Here is an 18,418-nt window from a genome sequence, read left to right as displayed (position 1 = left end):
ATCCGATTTACTGTTATACAGAAATCCATAGGTGAAATTGTATGCTAATGAGCTGTAAGTGCAGTGGGCGGGCAGAGCACTTCCACTTCTCCTGCCGCTTTCCTTATTCCCCTGCTCCTTTATGTACACACCATTAGTTTTGGGGTATACAACCCTGATGATGTGTGCATTGCTGTACACCAGGTGGCATAGTGTGAAGTAAATGTCATAACTTTTCACTGATCGTTTTAACAGCATGTAAATGTTACCCTTATTAACTTCCTGTAAATCTCCTATTCATTGGCTAGATGGCGGTAGGAGAGCCGCTCCATGCCTCCTTCACTAGTCGGCTCACCGTTCACACCCGAGTATAGCCTCTCATAGCTACGTCTGCTTTGTTTTCTCCCTTCGGCCAGACAGAAGCTTTCCTTCCCCAGTGTGGCACCTTTGTTACCTTGATTATTGTAACCTTGCTTCAGTCCTATTTGGCAGCAATTTTTACTACATGAATAAATTAATCTAATGTACTATTTACTTAATCTGGATCTGAAAAGTCACCAGTGTGTTCTATGTCTAGTGACCGATGTTTTAATCGCTTCCATTACTCTCGGGTTCAGGTCAGGATCACACTCGCACCTGTGGATGATATAACTGATGCGTTTTATGTATCGTTTATGTATTCTTTGTAAAAGCACAGGAAAGCTACCATTCACTGAGCTCCCACCCGCTCTTTTTCTTATGTACCCCCTATAGTTGTCGACTCTTTGTAACCAGAAGATGTGTGATACTTCTGAGGTCACATAATGATGTATAATGAACAAAGTGATATGTAACTGATTTTCGCAGAATTGCATCCCTCACATAGTCCCTGTATAACTCCAGCCTCCTTCCCAGTGTGCTATGTGGTATACCAGTCTATTGTAAAAATAACTTATTATTGTCGCAATTATATCGATGATGCTTTATTTTACCTGACAAGAGCAAACAATATGGCAGCTACCACGTATTTAAATAAATAAATCTAAGTATGCATCCCTGCATTGTTCACTTTCTGTCTTACCACTTCTTTTTCAATGCAAGGTGCATTTCAGATCATTCTTTCCTTTCACAGATCCTCATTGAATTGTTTTCTATGATGATTTCTAACTTTAAAGGGAATCTGTCACCAGGTGTATGCTTCTCAACCAGAGGGCAGCATAAATTAGGGACAGACCCGGATTCTAGGAGAGTATCGTTTACTGGGCTGCTTTCTCTACAGGTCCTTCTCAAAAAATTAGCATATAGTGTTAAATTTCATTATTTACCATAATGTAATGATTACAATTAAACTTTCATATATTATAGATTCATTATCCACCAACTGAAATTTGTCAGGTCTTTTATTGTTTTAATACTGATGATTTTGGCATACAACTCCTGATAACCCAAAAAACCTGTCTCAATAAATTAGCATATCAAGAAAAGGTTCTCTAAACGACCTATTACCCTAATCTTCTGAATCAACTAATTAACTCTAAACACATGCAAAAGATACCTGAGGCTTTTATAAACTCCCTGCCTGGTTCATTACTCAAAACCCCCATCATGGGTAAGACTAGCGACCTGACAGATGTCAAGAAGGCCATCATTGACACCCTCAAGCAAGAGGGTAAGACCCAGAAAGAAATTTCTCAACAAATAGGCTGTTCCCAGAGTGCTGTATCAAGGCACCTCAATGGTAAGTCTGTTGGAAGGAAACAATGTGGCAGAAAACGCTGTACAACGAGAAGAGGAGACCGGACCCTGAGGAAGATTGTGGAGAAGGACCGATTCCAGACCTTGGGGAACCTGAGGAAGCAGTGGACTGAGTCTGGTGTGGAAACATCCAGAGCCACCGTGCACAGGCGTGTGCAGGAAATGGGCTACAGGTGCCGCATTCCCCAGGTAAAGCCACTTTTGAGCTACAGAGAAGCAGCACTGGACTGTTGCTAAGTGGTCCCAAGTACTTTTTTCTGATTAAAGCAAATTTTGCATGTCATTCGGAAATCAAGGTGCCAGAGTCTGGAGGAAGACTGGGGAGAAGGAAATGCCAAAATGCCTGAAGTCCAGTGTCAAGTACCCACAGTCAGTGATGGTGTGGGGTGCCATGTCAGCTGCTGGTGTTGGTCCACTGTGTTTCATCAAGGGCAGGGTCAATGCAGCTAGCTATCAGGAGATTTTGGAGCACTTCATGCTTCCATCGGCTGAAATGCTTTATGGAGATGAAGATTTCATTTTTCAGCACGACCTGGCACCTGCTCACAGTGCCAAAACCACTGGTAAATGGTTTACTGACCATGGTATTACTGTGCTCAATTGGCCTGCCAACTCTCCTGACCTGAACCCCATAGAGAATCTGTGGGATATTGTGAAGAGAAAGTTGAGAGACGCAAGACCCAACACTCTGGATGAGCTTAAGGCCGCTATTGAAGCATCCTGGGCCTCCATAACATCTCAGCAGTGTCACAGGCTGATTGCCTCCATGCCACGCCGCATTGAAGCAGTCATTTCTGCCAAAGGATTCCCGACCAAGTATTGAGTGCATAACTGAACATTATTATTTGTTGTTTTTTTTGTTTGTTATTAAAAAACACTTTTATTTGATTGGATGGGTGAAATATGCTAATTTATTGAGACAGGTTTTTTGGGTTATCAGGAGTTGTATGCCAAAATCATCAGTATTAAAACAATAAAAGACCTGACAAATTTCAGTTGGTGGATAATGAATCTATAATATATGAAAGTTTAATTGTAATCATTACATTATGGTAAATAATGAAATTTAACACTATATGCTAATTTTTTGAGAAGGACCTGTAGTTTTGCTTTTTTTTCTGCCGCAATTCTACTAGTGTCAGTTTTAATGAGGGGCATGCAGGATTAGGATGCGCCAAATTAAGAGGCACACACCACCTTTGGCGTGTCGGTGACATGCGCCTAGTCAGTCAGGCACTGGAGTAACATTTCTGGCATAAGAAACGCCAGCACTTTTGATGAATTTATCCAACCCTGTCTCCTCCCAGCTCTGACTATTTTGCTATGATCATGCCAAAAGTCGCAAAATTTTGGTGCAACTCTGTGTTGCAAACAAATTTTGGAACTATTTAAAGTGTTTTACCCCAGTTTTTTGGCTCCAAAGTTTTGTCAAAGCTACTTCTAGGAGCCCTGCATTCTTTATTTATTTTACTCACTTATATTGTGCTGTTAATTTTGCAACGCTTTACAGATATTATCTTCACTGTCCCCATTGGAGCTCACAATCTAGGTTTCCCTATCTGTATGTCTTTGGAGTGTGGGAGGAACATACAAACTTCTTGCCGATGTTGTCCTTGGTGGGATTTGAACCCAGGACCCTAGTTAGAGCTGCAATGCAGCAGTGCTAACCACTGATCCATTGTGCTGCTCATTAGGGTCTCTAGCCCTCCTTTATGCAGCCCCTAGATAGACATAATGGGACTGGTGCACTAAACTTTAACATTTCGTGTCTGTATAATCATGGCTGTATAATCCTGATCTTAAAATGAGTTCAACGATAGTTTTCTAAAAGGATTATACAGCCATTCTGATATGGATTATCAAAATAAGTACACAAGCACCATCAGGTCTAAGATATATTTAATAATGTATGCAGTTTATATTCTTAAATCTGATGATGGATCCTCTTTAAAAAGTAGTACTATGACTTCCAAATGTAGGGTGGCAAGTAATGGCCGGTGTCCAGTAGCTACAGATCACTGATGGTAGTATAGTTCTGGCAGCAGCTGCTTGCTTGTTGCAGCAGCAGCAGCAGGGAAGTGGTTCTTTGCCCTGTGAGACACTGGAAAAAAGCTCTTGGCATACAAGGACATCTAAGAGGCAGAGTATGCTGTGCAAAAGGTGTATAATATGTATCCGTAAAATAGCTGTAAATAGCAGAGTTTGAATACAAAGATGGACAGGGCTCTAGTTCAGCAGCCACGTTGGTAGTCTCACAACCGGAGCCCTGGAAACCTCCTACTACCGCACTGTGTCCCCAGCACTTTAAATTACTAGGCCTGGCATAATACTCCACAATGGTGATGTTGCATGTCAGAAGAGGGGTCATGGTTGCTGGCAGGTATGAGGAGGTTTGCAGGGCTCTGATCAGACGTGGTCGCTGGACCAGGGTCCTGCAAACCTTTTTACTCAGCTGTAGTGAATAATAAGGTATGTACAGGTCCTTCTCAAAAAATTAGCATATAGTGTTAAATTTCATTATTTACCATAATGTAATGATTACAATTAAACTTTCATATATTATAGATTCATTATCCACCAACTGAAATTTGTCAGGTCTTTTATTGTTTTAATACTGATGATTTTGGTATACAACTCCTGATAACCCAAAAAACCTGTCTCAATAAATTAGCATATCTCACCCATCCAATCAAATAAAAGTGTTTTTTAATAACAAACAAAAAAAACATCAAATAATAATGTTCAGTTATGCACTCAATACTTGGTCGGGAATCCTTTGGCAGAAATGACTGCTTCAATGCGGCGTGGCATGGAGGCAATCAGCCTGTGACACTGCTGAGATGTTATGGAGGCCCAGGATGCTTCAATAGCGGCCTTAAGCTCATCCAGAGTGTTGGGTCTTGCGTCTCTCAACTTTCTCTTCACAATATCCCACAGATTCTCTATGGGGTTCAGGTCAGGAGAGTTGGCAGGCCAATTGAGCACAGTAATACCATGGTCAGTAAACCATTTACCAGTGGTTTTGGCACTGTGAGCAGGTGCCAGGTCGTGCTGAAAAATGAAATCTTCATCTCCATAAAGCATTTCAGCCGATGGAAGCATGAAGTGCTCCAAAATCTCCTGATAGCTAGCTGCATTGACCCTGCCCTTGATGAAACACAGTGGACCAACACCAGCAGCTGACATGGCACCCCACACCATCACTGACTGTGGGTACTTGACACTGGACTTCAGGCATTTTGGCATTTCCTTCTCCCCAGTCTTCCTCCAGACTCTGGCACCTTGATTTCCGAATGACATGCAAAATTTGCTTTCATCAGAAAAAAGTACTTGGGACCACTTAGCAACAGTCCAGTGCTGCTTCTCTGTAGCTCAAAAGTGGCTTTACCTGGGGAATGCGGCACCTGTAGCCCATTTCCTGCACACGCCTGTGCACGGTGGCTCTGGATGTTTCCACACCAGACTCAGTCCACTGCTTCCTCAGGTTCCCCAAGGTCTGGAATCGGTCCTTCTCCACAATCTTCCTCAGGGTCCGGTCTCCTCTTCTCGTTGTACAGCGTTTTCTGCCACATTGTTTCCTTCCAACAGACTTACCATTGAGGTGCCTTGATACAGCACTCTGGGAACAGCCTATTTGTTGAGAAATTTCTTTCTGGGTCTTACCCTCTTGCTTGAGGGTGTCAATGATGGCCTTCTTGACATCTGTCAGGTCGCTAGTCTTACCCATGATGGGGGTTTTGAGTAATGAACCAGGCAGGGAGTTTATAAAAGCCTCAGGTATCTTTTGCATGTGTTTAGAGTTAATTAGTTGATTCAGAAGATTAGGGTAATAGGTCGTTTAGAGAACCTTTTCTTGATATGCTAATTTATTGAGACAGGTTTTTTGGGTTATCAGGAGTTGTATGCCAAAATCATCAGTATTAAAACAATAAAAGACCTGACAAATTTCAGTTGGTGGATAATGAATCTATAATATATGAAAGTTTAATTGTAATCATTACATTATGGTAAATAATGAAATTTAACACTATATGCTAATTTTTTGAGAAGGACCTGTATTAGGTTAGGTTATGTGGTCAGTTAGTTCAAGTAGGCCAGGTGCATACATTGTTTAACCCTCGGGTTCTGGCCCCTTCGCCTCTGCCTTTGTGCATAACCGTCATAGCAGAAAGTGGGGGGAGGAGCTCTGCCTGAAGCTCCTCCCAACTGCGTAGAATCTCATCAGTAGGAGCCGCCATCTCCTATCTCAGTAATGGGAAAGTAACCTCACTAAATACAGATTTTACCTCAAGTGAGAATTTTGACAAGTACTGATAATTCTGGCAGAGAAAGAAGCTGATCTCTCTGATTAGATACTGTATATTACAAAGTTACTACTTTTGACTTGTACTATTGATAAATGAAATACAAATTTAAATAACGGTAATTCTTTTAAGACTCCTTATCTCTGAGGCTACTTTCACACTTGCGTCGGTACGGGTCTGTCACTATGCGTCGGGCCGACGTACCGACGCACGTTGTAAAATTCGTGCACGATGTGGGCAGCGGATGCAGTTTTTCAACGCATCCGCTGCCCATTCTGAAGTCCGGAGAGGAGGGGGCGGAGTTTCGGCCGCGCATGCGCGGTAGAAAATGGCAGACGCGACGGACAAAGAAAACGTTACATTGAACTTTTTTTGTGAAGACGGTCCGCCAAAACACGACGGATCCGTCGCACGACGGACACGACGTGTGGCAATCCATCGCTAATACAAGTCTATGGGGAAAAGACGCATCCTGCGGGCACATTTGCATGATCCGTTTTTGCCCCAAACTACAGATTGCTAAAAACGCAAGTGTGAAAGTAGCCTAAGCCTACATTCTATTCACAGATCCCTGTGAAATGTCCAAGTGTTGTCTGTTTTTTTCTCAGACCGCACACAGACCCAAGTGTGAGATCCATCAGAATCAAGGCAGGTTCTATTCTGCAACAAGGATGACACCTGAGGAAACAAAAACTGTCTGTTTTTCATGGGTGGTAAACTTCACACAGATTTGTGAATGTAGTCTTACCAGACATTAGATCTCCAGTCGGAGGCTTCTCATAAAACCAAATCGGATCTCGTGCTTTGCACTGAGGAAGGACAACAGCCCAAAACATGTCTGCAAATTGAGATTCTATTTTAGCTCTTATCCCACATCATGTGACAAGGCTCGTTAAAGGGTCGATATTGACTTTTAGTATTGCGTCTTCCAATAGGTGGCGCTAGAGTTCCAGTCCTCCTCTTTTGCATACTTGAAAGTGGCCTTATGAAAAGAAAAAACGTGAATCTGACAAAAACTGCCAACTGCAACCTCTTTCTCCCTAATAGTAGGTATCCAAGGCAGCGATTAACGTATCATCTGGAATTGGTAGTGAAATTATAATATTTATTAAAATCATAAAGGGGCATTTAGCTGATTGATGCAGTACGGAATTTAGAAGTTGTCGCCGGCCATTCGAGTGTATAACATGGACGTACATAGCCCACCAGAGCCCCGACAAGCCTATGGATAGCTTAGTAGGACACCCCGGTATTATTTATGTGTGGCCTTAGGGCTCATGCCTCCAGCCACACTGCCGTTCTGTGCCGAAGCTGTGGAGCCAGTGACGGCCTTCTGATCTCACAGGCTGGGATCCACAGAGATGTAATGTGCTTCTGTAAAGTCATAGTGACAGCTGACACACATGACGCAGTGGTTAAGTGTAGAAAAGGGCAACAACCGGGATACAGTAAATGTTGAATAGACGCTGGCACAAAAGAAATCACAGGGTTCAGCTGACACCTTGCTACTCTGCAGTCAATTAATTATACAAGCCACTGGCATACATTCTTCATAACCTACCTTTTAGGAAAGCAATTTCCTCTATCCATTTTGTTTTCTATTTTTAGAAGTGATATAAAGTATGGGTCGCCGGATGTCAGCCCGTGCTTTGAACAAGCTGCATTGCTCTCCAGCAATAAAGGCATTAATGCTAAGCCCATAATTCTGCAGGATTCCCATGGGTGGCTGATAGCGCAACATCTGGCTCATGTTCACTTACAACATGCAGCTAGTAGCCACCTTTAATCCATCCACCATTGAAATACACATCACTTTAACTGTATATCAGATGAATTTGAAACACTGGAATCCTAACACTAATGGTGCCTAATCCTGGAATTTGTGGCTAAATGAAGCCATATGGTACTAAGGAAGAATTAATATAAATTCTGCTACAGAAAAGATATATATCGTTGTACCATGTTGGCTAGTAGATAGAAAAATATTTATAATTGAAAGTCCTCAGTGGTTGATACCTTGGCTAACCGAAAAGATGGTAACAAATTGCAAGCTTTCGAGACTACTCAGGTCTCTTCATCTGTGACAGTCACAACAAACAGTCTCTCCATGCATGTGTTGTGACTGTCACACATGCAGCTGCAGCGCCAGACACCAGATTATCGGGAGTGCTCCAGGTAGCCGGGTTCCCGCTGCAGCTTCTGCGGTAAGTGCTATAGCTTGCCAAATAGGGAGCCGACGATATTCGCTCATACCTAATCATAACCTGCAGGGATTACTTCAGAAACACCAGGATAGAGATGACCATTTTAGATGAATTCTTGGGAGTCTAGGGTGTTGAAGGGATACTCTCTCCTGCGCTTTCATTGGCCACAAGTGCCAGCTAGATACTCGGCTGTGACGTGCCGTGAAACGCCACCCACAGTCCAGTCTGAGGACGTGCGTGCGACTGGGTCATGACTGGGTGAATCAAGGGAGTCCTATAGTTGACGTGACGTCAGCGGCTACAACTAGTGTCAGGTCATGCGGACTGAGCAAGCAGCGATCGCGCCTCTTATAGGCACATATGGCAGCAGAAGGTATTTACAAAAATACTTAGCAAAAAGGTGTAAATTAATGGGGGCATTATACAGTGTAGTGGACCATCTCTTTAACATCTCATCACAGACTTTAGTACCCATAACCTAGTACACACTTAATGTTGAACAGAATTAAGTCTGTTGATTTGCTGCTACTGCGAATACATGTTGCGGTAGGACTTATTGTAACATGTTCTTACCAGTAGCAACTAAGCATCACCATATATTTTACTGCTTTTTATAAAATTTATAAATTATACTGCTTTTGTAATTCAGCCTTAAGTATATATAAGTATAGATGTACCTTGATCAACAGTTTCCCTGACATATACAGTATGATACCCCAGAGCCACACACATAGTATGATGCCCCCACTCAAAGTATGATGACCCAAAGCCCTCCTAACATGTAATGCCCCCGCATACAGTATTAAGCCCCTACAATATAACACCCCAATTCCCAACACAGTATGATACCCCCCACTGTCCCACTTACAGTATAACGTCCCCACATTCCTCCCCCCACACAAAGTAGGTTGAGGCTCTGTTAAGCTGGCACTATCTAGTGGGTTGCAGATATTGTTGGAAATCCAGATGCTGATTGACTGATTGTTTACTGGCCTGTTTAAATAAGCTGACAACACTTTCATGAGCACAGAACAATTGTTAATAACTCCATTCTGAGCACTTTCCTGGTCAGACAGGCAGATAATAGGGAAACGAGCATTTCTAGGAACGACTGTTAATGATTATCCACATGTCTAAATTGGCCCTAACATACCCTCAGGTAATACAACTCTAGTGTCAGGATTTCCACCAACCAACCATCAGCTTGCCTTGCACAAAATAACATGAAGAGTATGGAAGAGAAGAGGTTTTGCGATAATGAGGCATACCTGAAGTTTCTGATTTTGAGTTATTTGCATCAGGTCTTACATTAAAATTGCCAATTAAGAGCCATGGAGATGAGTCATATACATCTATAATCAAGGATGCAAGCAATCCATCCTGTACCATCAGGAAATCTATTCCTGCAGCAAACTTGCTGGAGGAGAAGGATCTCATTTTGTCTCTCGACTTGATATAAACTTGTCCCTGGACTTGATACTTGTGCCTGAGGGCACAGAGACTTATCACATCAATTTCCCATAGTTTTATTAATGTCTTCATCCTTGGCTGTGATTAGTCAAATCCAATTATAACTGAAATTTGTGAAAGTCTGAGCAGGTCAGATTTCCCGAATTGTTTTACCATCCATATTTTGGCTCTGGCTGATCTCCAATATACTCTGAATGCTAGCCCTCTAGGGGCAGGCCACTGCTCTAGTGCCAGGTGTTTTTTGGCAAATACTGATCTCTATGTGGACAAAAAAAGGAAATACTAGTTCCTAAATCATAATAACTGCACTCAACTGTGATTTTACATATTTCTAACACATGATATTCAGTCTCCAGGGCCGGGACGAGGGGTAGGCAGAGTAGGCACCCACCTAGGACACTGCCTCCTGCTTCCCCAAAGGGAGTGCACTTGGGGGAAAAAAAAGTGCCATGGCTGAATGTCTACAGTCGCCCAGCATCTGTGTCTAACCGCAGACATTTAGCATAGTGACGGCCGGGGCGAGTCACCGATACCGCTCACCCCACTCTCCTGCACTCTGTCCATTGCATTCTCCCTGAACTCAGTTGTACTTACGTCTGTCAGATGCGAATACAATGTCAGAGCCGTGCCGCCCGGGACAGCAGCAGAAGAGCAGTTCTTCATCTCCCTGCCCTGCCGGGAACTCCAGCCGAACACAAGCCATTTCCGGCCTGCACTCTCTTGGAGAAGGCGCATGCAAGGGATGTTGAATGGCACAATACGGTAATGTCAGGAAGCAAGAGGAGATGGCAGCCATGGTGTACAGGGAGCCGGGATTAGGTGATTATAAGCCACCTTTTATATTTTGCCTATGAATGAGGAACATAAGGGGCTGGCTATGAGAGGGACATCTGTGGGACTGGATGTGGGGGACATAAGAGAGGCTGACTATTCAGGAAATATGTGGGGCTGGCTATGGGGCACGAGTGGCTGGATGTGGGGGACATGAGGGGCTGGCAATTGGGGACAAGAGGGCCATTCTATGGAGGAAATATGTGGGGGACATAAGGGCTGGCTATGGAGGAAAAATATGGAGATGGCTGTGGGGGGACATAAGAGGGGCTGGCTATGGAGGAAATATGTGGGGATGGTTGTAGAGGACATATGTGGGGGACATACCAAGTGCTGGTGATGGGGGGCATAAGAGTGACTGGCTACGGAGGGAATATGTGGGGGATATATGTGGGCATGGCTGTGGAGGACAGATGTGGGATGATGCGGGGGACATAAGGGGCTGGCTATGGAGGAAATATGTGGGGCTGGCTATGGGTGATATAAAAGGGGCTTGCTACAGGGGACATTAAAGGGGCTGGATGTCAGGGACATATGTGGGACTGATGGGGTCATGTAGGGCTGACTGGGGTACATAAAATGGGCTATATGTGTGGCTGGCTGTGGTGAACGTAAGATGGACTGGCTATGAGGGGCTGGCTGTGAGAGCTATCACAAGATGGGCTGAGGGGGGGGGGGACATCATACTATATCAGAGACTGTGGGGATTATTATACCTGGACTGTGGGTACATCATACTATATAAAGTTTGTGGGGGCATCATTTCATAGGGGGCTGTGGGGAGACTCATACTGTATAGGAGGTTGCGGAGGAATCATGCTGTATACGGGGCTGTGGGAGACATACAGTATATTGGGGGCTGTGGTGGACATCATAGTGTATATTGGGAGGATGTTGTGGATATCACACTGTATGGACAGCTGTGGTCATCATATCGCGTAGGAGAACTGTGGGGAGATACAGTTTGGAAATTTCAATGTGGTGGGCAGTGTGAGGCATAGTGTGAAAAGAGGCAAATAATGGATATGGAGACGGGCAGCGTTAAATAGGGGCACAGTAAGGAGAGAGGTTATGGCTGGAGGACAGAATGGAGATAGAGAGTGTAAGGCAAAAGTAGAGAGAAGAAATCCCTCGTATAGGCCGTGGGCGGACGGTGTAGTAAGTGTAGCTCATTAATGCGGAGGCCATATACTATAGGTCAGAATATGGACATACTTTTTTTATGCAGACGGCATTCTAATAACACTGATATCTTTAAAGGGCACTGTGTTGGGACGTGCTGCAGAAGACCGGAGACGAGTGAAGTCTACAGAGACGAGATGCGGGTGTAAAAATCCACCATGGCGTCTGGACAAGAAGAAAAGACTCAATCAGAGGAGAAGTTACCCATAAGGTTCCTGGATGTAACATAGTAACATAGTTAGTAAGGCCGAAAAAAGACATTTGTCCATCCAGTTCAGCCTATATTCCATCATAATAAATACCCAGATCTACGTCCTTCTACAGAACCTAATAATTGTATGATACAATATTGTTCTGCTCCAGGAAGACATCCAGGCCTCTCTTGAACCCCTCGACTGAGTTCGCCATCACCACCTCCTCAGGCAAGCAATTCCAGATTCTCACTGCCCTAACAGTAAAGAATCCTCTTCTATGTTGGTGGAAAAACCTTCTCTCCTCCAGACGCAAAGAATGCCCCCTTGTGCCCGTCACCTTCCTTGGTATAAACAGATCCTCAGCGAGATATTTGTATTGTCCCCTTATATACTTATACATGGTTATTAGATCGCCCCTCAGTCGTCTTTTTTCTAGACTAAATAATCCTAATTTTGCTAATCTATCTGGGTATTGTAGTTCTCCCATCCCCTTTATTAATTTTGTTGCCCTCCTTTGTACTCTCTCTAGTTCCATTATATCCTTCATGAGCACCGGTGCCCAAAACTGGACACAGTACTCCATGTGCGGTCTAACTAGGGATTTGTACAGAGGCAGTATAATGCTCTCATCATGTGTATCCAGACCTCTTTTAATGCACCCCATGATCCTGTTTGCCTTGGCAGCTGCTGCCTGGCACTGGCTGCTCCAGGTAAGTTTATCATTAACTAGGATCCCCAAGTCCTTCTCCCTGTCAGATTTACCCAGTGGTTTCCCGTTCAGTGTGTAATGGTGATATTGATTCCCTCTTCCCATGTGTATAACCTTACATTTATCATTGTTAAACCTCATCTGCCACCTTTCAGCCCAAGTTTCCAACTTATCCAGATCCAACTGTAGCAGAATACTATCTTCTCTTGTATTAACTGCTTTACATAGTTTTGTATCATCTGCAAATATCGATATTTTACTGTGTAAACCTTCTACCAGATCATTAATGAATATGTTGAAGAGAACAGGTCCCAATACTGACCCCTGCGGTACCCCACTGGTCACAGCGACCCAGTTAGAGACTATACCATTTATAACCACCCTCTGCTTTCTATCACTAAGCCAGTTACTAACCCATTTACACACATTTTCCCCCAGACCAAGCATTCTCATTTTGTGTACCAACCTCTTGTGCGGCACGGTATCAAACGCTTTGGAAAAATCGAGATATACCACGTCCAATGACTCACCGTGGTCCAGTCTATAGCTTACCTCTTCATAAAAACTGATTAGATTGGTTTGACAGGAGCGATTTCTCATAAACCCATGCTGATATGGAGTTAAACAGTTATTCTCATTGAGATAATCCAGAATAACATCCCTCAGAAACCCTTCAAATATTTTACCAACAATAGAGGTTAGACTTACTGGCCTATAATTTCCAGGTTCACTTTTAGAGCCCTTTTTGAATATTGGCACCACATTTGCTATGCGCCAGTCCTGCGGAACAGACCCTGTCGCTATAGAGTCACTAAAAATAAGAAATAATGGTTTATCTATTACATTACTTAGTTCTCTTAGTACTCGTGGGTGTATGCCATCCGGACCCGGAGATTTATCTATTTTAATCTTATTTAGCCGGTTTCGCACCTCTTCTTGGGTTAGATTGGTGACCCTTAATATAGGGTTTTCATTGTTTCTTGGGATTTCACCTAGCATTTCATTTTCCACCGTGAATACCGTGGAGAAGAAGGTGTTTAACATGTTAGCTTTTTCCTCGTCATCTACAACCATTCTTTCCTCACTATTTTTTAAGGGGCCTACATTTTCAGTTTTTATTCTTTTACTATTGATATAGTTGAAGAACAGTTTGGGATTAGTTTTACTCTCCTTAGCAATGTGCTTCTCTGTTTCCTTTTTGGCAGCTTTAATTAGTTTTTTAGATAAAGTATTTTTCTCCCTATAGTTTTTTAGAGCTTCAATGGTGCCATCCTGCTTTAGTAGTGCAAATGCTTTCTTTTTACTGTTAATTGCCTGTCTTACTTCTTTGTTTAGCCACATTGGGTTTTTCCTATTTCTAGTCCTTTTATTCCCACAAGGTATAAACCGCTTACACTGCCTATTTAGGATGTTCTTAAACATTTCCCATTTATTATCTGTATTCTCATTTCTGAGGATATTGTCCCAGTCTACCAGATTAAGGGCATCTCTAAGCTGTTCAAACTTTGCCTTCCTAAAGTTCAATGTTTTTGTGACTCCCTGACAAGTCCCCCTAGTGAAAGACAGGTGAAACTGCACAATATTGTGGTCGCTATTTCCTAAATGCCCAACCACCTGCAGATTTGTTATTCTGTCAGGTCTATTAGATAGTATTAGGTCTAAAAGTGCTGCTCCTCTGGTTGGATTCTGCACCAATTGTGAAAGATAATTTTTCTTGGTTATTAGCAGAAACCTGTTGCCTTTATGGGTTTCACAGGTTTCTGTTTCCCAGTTAATATCCGGGTAGTTAAAGTCCCCCATAACCAGGACCTCATTATGGGTTGCAGCTTCATCTATCTGCTTTAGAAGTAGACTTTCCATGTTTTCTGTTATATTTGGGGGTTTGTAACAGACCCCAATGAGAATTTTGTTACCATTTTTCCCTCCATGAATTTCAACCCATATGGACTCGACATCCTCATTCTCTTCGCTAATATCCTCCCTTAAAGTGGACTTTAGACAAGACTTTACATAGAGACAAACCCCTCCTCCTCTCCGATTTTTACGATCCTTTCTAAACAGACTGTAACCCTGTAAGTTAACTGCCCAGTCATAGCTTTCATCTAACCATGTCTCGGTTATTCCCACTATGTCAAAGTTACCTGTAGATATTTCTGCTTCTAGTTCTTCCATCTTGTTTGTCAGGCTTCTGGCGTTTGCGAGCATGCAGTTTAGAGGATTTTGTTTTGTTCCAATCTCCTCACTGTGGATTGTTTTAGAAATGTTCTTACCTCCCTTCTGAGTATGTTTTCCTGGGTCGTCTTTGTTCGAGTCTAATGTTTTTCTTCCCGTCCCCTCTTCTTCTAGTTTAACGCCCTCCTGATGAGTGTAGCGAGTCTTCTGGCGAATGTGTGTTTCCCAGGTTTGTTGAGGTGTAGTCCGTCTCTGGCGAGGAGTCCATCATACCAGTAATTCACACCGTGGTCCAGGAATCCAAATCCTTGTTGTCTGCACCATCGTCTTAGCCAGTTGTTTGCATCAAGGATCCTGTTCCATCTCCTGGTGCCATGCCCGTCTACTGGAAGGATAGAAGAAAAAACTACCTGTGCATCCAGTTCCTTTACTTTCTTCCCCAACTCTTCAAAGTCCTTGCAGATTGTCGGTAGGTCCTTCCTTGCCGTGTCATTGGTGCCAACATGTATCAGAAGAAATGGGTGGACGTCCTTGGAGCTGAAGAGCTTTGGTATCCTATCGGTCACATCTTTGATCATCGCACCTGGAAGGCAGCATACTTCTCTTGCAGTTATGTCCGGTCTGCAGATGGCTGCTTCGGTGCCTCTCAGTAGTGAGTCTCCCACCACCACCACTCTTCGTTGCTTCTTGGCTGTACTTTTTGCTGTCACTTGTTGCTGTGTGCCCTTTTCTTTTTTGCTTGCTGGTATTGCTTCATTCTTAGGTGTGCCATCTTCATCCTCTACAAAGATTTGATATCGGTTCTTCAGTTGTGTGGTTGGTGATTTCTCCATGGTCTTCTTGCTTCTTTTGGTCACATGCTTCCACTCATCTGCTTTTGGAGGTTCTCTGACACTTTTTGCACCTTCTGTGACCAGTAGAGATGCTTCTGTTCTGTCTAGAAAGTCTTCATTCTCTTTGATGAGTTTCAAAGTTGCTATTCTTTCTTCCAGACCCCGCACCTTTTCTTCTAAAAGGGCCACTAGTCTACACTTCTGACAGGTGAAATTGGATTCTTCTTCTGGTCGATCTGTGAACATGTAGCACATGCTGCAGCTCACCATGTAGGTTGTCACATCTGCCATGTTGCTCCTAGATCCTGCTGACTTGCTGTGTGTTTTCCTTCTTGTGTAATCTACTCAGCCAAGCTCTCTTGCAATAATGTCCTACAGGCAAAAATTAGCGCGCCGTAAGGCGCGCGGTTTGGTGATGCTTTCGAAGCAGCTGGTCCCGGCTGTATCCAACGATCTTCTAGCTTAGGGAGACTTCGCTTCTCCCAGAAGGCACCTGGAATATGCAAATTAGCCTCCTGAAGCTTGAATCCCTGGTTTGGTGATGCTTTCGAAGCAGCTGGTCCCGGCTGTATCCAACGATCTTCTAGCTTAGGGAGACTTCGCTTCTCCCAGAAGGCACCTGGAATATGCAAATTAGCCTCCTGAAGCTTGAATCCCTGGTTTGGTGATGCTTTCGAAGCAGCTGGTCCCGGCTGTATCCAACGATCTTCTAGCTTAGGGAGACTTCGCTTCTCCCAGAAGGCACCTGGAATATGCAAATTAGCCTCCTGAAGCTTGAATCCCTGGTTTGGTGATGCTTTCGAAGCAGCTGGTCCCGGCTGTATCCAACGATCTTCTAGCTTAGGGAGACTTCGCTTCTCCCAGAGTAAATGTAAATGTTTACTTGTAAATGTTTACTTGTAAATGTAAAGTAAATGTTTACTTGTTGATACTGACTGCATCTCATCAGTACTGTGGTTTCTGTATGGTCTGCAGTCTGGTAATGACTGATAACAACTCCCAGCATCTCATCATTGTTAATGACATACTCGGAGTTGTAGGTTTATGAGACACAAATATATATGGGCCTGACTTAGAAGGATTCAGTTTGTCAGTTATTAATCACTGGTAGACATGGATCTAATGGAAAAGGGAAGAATTAGCTGGGTAGAAAGGCAAAATGAGCAATTGTAAGCACACAGTGCATATAATATGATGACTGCAATATATTAACAGGATAAAAATTTTGATGGGAGGAGGAGAAAGAATGCATCTTTAAAAACAATCATACATATCCATATCTCTTTATTTGTTTAGTTTCCATTAGGGCATCTGCCAAATGATAGACACTTTAATTGAAACCAAACAGCCCCACTCCCTGTTGAGCCTCACCCCCTAAAGGACATCACTTTTTTTAACTTTTGCTGGTATTTTTTGGTCAAAAAGGGGGAATACTCTAGGGGTCCTTTTACCTTAGTCTTTGACCTATTCCTTTACTTAGGTGCTGAGTGCTCATTGTGGGGTAGGGGTGAGTGGTCTTCGCTGTCAGCTTCCTTGTCCCGGCCCTGCCAGTCTCCATTAAATGGTTGGATAGAGAAACTAGCCTGTCTTACTATAAACCGTGCCACCCTTGTGCCCGAGCTGTGTCTATTGTGTAACAGACTGTGTACAGGAGCGGGCAGGTTTCTGAGACGATAGAAATGTCTTCTGACCCAACCTGATATATGCCCATGAGGCTGTAAAATTGGGTCGAGAATCCCGGGGTGAGTCTGTATATATGGACCGTGAAATACAGCTGTCGGAGAAATAAATATCAGGGCAGTTGTCAGGCTCCAGCCGGTACACACTTTCTTCCAATGTAATTGCTCATTAGCTGCTTCTCGCTTTCTGCTGTTTATATGCAGAAGAGCTTTCTTGTCTTTTAATTCACATTTTCTCTTTTATCTTCTAAGTAGTTTTTACTGTCCCAGTGTCATATACATTGCTTCGGATTACCATAATTTTTCTTCTCGCAGACACAAACGACGTGACCCATTTTTCCACAACTTGCGTCATATCTCATATTTAAAATTTTGTAGGTCGCCCCCCTGCCCCCTTCTTAGTACTTGAAGCGTGATTTGTTAGGCTGCATGCTTTTCCTTTCTACCAGAAGATGGCGCTGCAGTTGGTCCAATGCAGATGATGCTGTAGAGTTTGGGATGGCTCATATTTCATGCACTGCGAATTCCTTCGGTGCTAAAGACTGTGACATGTTAGCTCCATTCATCGATGTGACATGCCAGTTATACAGAGAATACCGCTATAATACTTCAGCCTTCTTGAAAGATGGTAGTAGAATATTTCTTCTCCGTTTACTCTTGTTTGTTACATTCTTCAATGCAATGACTTCAGAAAACTAGAAAAACTAGCATCTGTATCCGCAACCTATGTGACATCCAGGACACATCCTTCACCTGTGTGTCCTGTTGTCACAAAATGGAGGCTGAAGCTCCTGTGTCAGGCTACCGTGGGAGACTTCCATATTTTTCAAGCATGCAGACGATGCTCAATTAGCACACGAGCATGCTCGGATAACACCTTACCCGACCACGTTCGCTCATCACTAACCATAATTAAAGTGGCTGTTCCATGACCTTCAGTAGGAGCACACTGCCCCTCAGCCTCCCGATTCACTCCTTGTCAAGAGGCTTGATTGATGGTTCAGTCCACAAAACAGCAAAGCCAGCCACTAAATCCTAAAACTTAACATTTAATATGTATACTTCTAAAACAATATCTTATGTTTAAAATTCTAATTCGGTGCTCATGCGTACCAGTGCACTAGACA

This window comes from Ranitomeya imitator, chromosome 2 (assembly GCF_032444005.1).
Source record: "Ranitomeya imitator isolate aRanImi1 chromosome 2, aRanImi1.pri, whole genome shotgun sequence".
NCBI classification, from domain to species: domain Eukaryota; kingdom Metazoa; phylum Chordata; class Amphibia; order Anura; family Dendrobatidae; genus Ranitomeya; species Ranitomeya imitator.
This window is presented reverse-complemented; position numbering follows the sequence as displayed.